General features: G+C 43.7%; 1 pseudogene; it reads right to left on the reverse strand.

The window, feature by feature from the left end:
* Positions 1-398: 398 nt before the first annotated feature.
* LOC103268283 lies at positions 399-1,588 on the reverse strand (annotated as a pseudogene).
* Between the last annotated feature and the right edge of the window lie 283 nt (positions 1,589-1,871).

A 1,871-nucleotide genomic window follows, 5' to 3' on the forward strand; every position in this document is an offset into this window, starting at 1 on the left:
ATAATTAAAAGTTTTAGAAAAATATAAAAATAGTTTAAAAATTTAGGTTATAAATGCCTATAAGTTCCCCGTCCACATGCATATATTTTATTAAAAATGTTTCATATATAGAAATACAGACAATTAAACAAATAGTAAAGAAAGGGTGCAGAGTCCATTAGCTCTTTTTTGGAAGAGATTTTCCTTGAGGCATATGCCCCTGAGTGGGGATGTATAAATCAGAGTCAACACTAATCTTGCTTAGTGCAAAACTCCATCCCATCTCCTGGTTGTTTTGCTGCCTTTCTTTTTTATCTCGCCCCAAGCATCAATGTTCAGGCTTTCTCTTCTGTTGAGAAACAGCATCCCAGTTCACCTTGCTGGTATTAAGAGAGTATTCGTTCATCCGAACGAACTGACTAGGAGGGTGGACCATGAGCGTCACTGTTAGGTCTCTGTTGCACAGCCAGGGGAGGCAGTGGCTTCCCATAGAAATTAGGAGGTGGGGGTGGGGGTGGTGCTGGACACTTAGGAGCAGAGTCGTCTGGGTTAATTGGTTCTACCCGGTGACTCCTTTTCATTCTTAGTTTTTTAGTTTCGTTTTGCCACTATCTGATTCTGATGATCGCTGGTCTGTCTCATCTTCACTCTCCAGCTATTGTATTAAGGCCTCCTTATAATTGTCTACTAGTCCAAGTTCATCATTTTTTTGGCTACTGTCACCAATCTGGCTCTGTGTCTCTATTTGCTCAGGCTCTATTCTGTGTTTTAGTTGGTAGTCATCACTGTCTTTCTCCATCTTCTGCTTCTTTTTCTCTTTTTCAAGTTTTTTTTTTTCATTCTCAATGATCACAGACGCTATTGGCTGGAAAGGATTAGTTGGTTCTGGGTCCAACTCAGCCTGACCACCGGTTCCATCGAGCTCAGCTTGCTCCTCTTCTCTTTGCTTTCTTTCTTCTCACAATTTCCTCACTCGCTCAGCCCTTTCTCGTTTCTCTTGCTCCTCAAGAGCACGCTGTTCTGTTGTATCTTTTTGGATGTGTTCATTTAAGGCATCAAAGTCTTTTGCAATGATATGTAGCAGCCAATAAAGGTCTTTTTTAATGGATTCGTCAATTTTCTTTCCATACCCTGAGACTGCTGAGCAAGGTTCTATTTGACACAGGCACTTGTGCTCATTGACCAGTTTTTCCAAAGACAGACATTCAATCACATCAGCTCTCCTAAAGCTCCTTCCTTATCTTGTTTATTTGCCAATACCAATATAGGCTTTCCTGATATCCTAGGATGTCTCAGTACTTCTGACATTGTCTCTTTTGTCTCTTCCATTCTTTCTTCATCACTAGAATCCACAACAAATGTTAGCCCATAGGATTCAGCATAGTAATTCTTCCAGATTCCCTGAATTCTTTTTCCACCTCCCAAATCAAAGATGGTGACTTCAAACTTTCCTTGTCTAAGGTCAATTTTGGAAAATCCAACAGTAGGAGCTGCATCTTCCAGGAATTCTCCTTGGACTCCCTTGGCCATTGCCGTTTTATCAGCTTTATGAAGTCCCACCATCACAAGAATCACCTTTCTGACAGGCTCCTGCCAGCACTTGAACCAGCTGCAGCCCCATCAGATGAACATCCCAGGTTTCTCCTCCTGCCACCTCCCATCTGAGCCTGGGCTCGGTCCCGGGGCCTCTGCCTCTCTGAGGTGCTCCCGAGGTGGAGAGGCCCAGAGGACAAACTGGGAAGGGGGCAAAGTAGACTGGCCCGAGCCCTGCTAATTGACAACGGCTGCCCTCCCGGCCCAGGGACCACTGGTAGCAACACAGCGGAGCGGAGTTAGCGGGACGTGGCTGGAGAAAACCCCAATTACTTTCTTTATAAAATTACATTATTTTT

This window comes from Carlito syrichta, unplaced genomic scaffold (genome assembly GCF_000164805.1).
Source record: "Carlito syrichta isolate Samal-C Ts95f unplaced genomic scaffold, Tarsius_syrichta-2.0.1 Scaffold3647, whole genome shotgun sequence".
Taxonomy (NCBI): domain Eukaryota; kingdom Metazoa; phylum Chordata; class Mammalia; order Primates; family Tarsiidae; genus Carlito; species Carlito syrichta.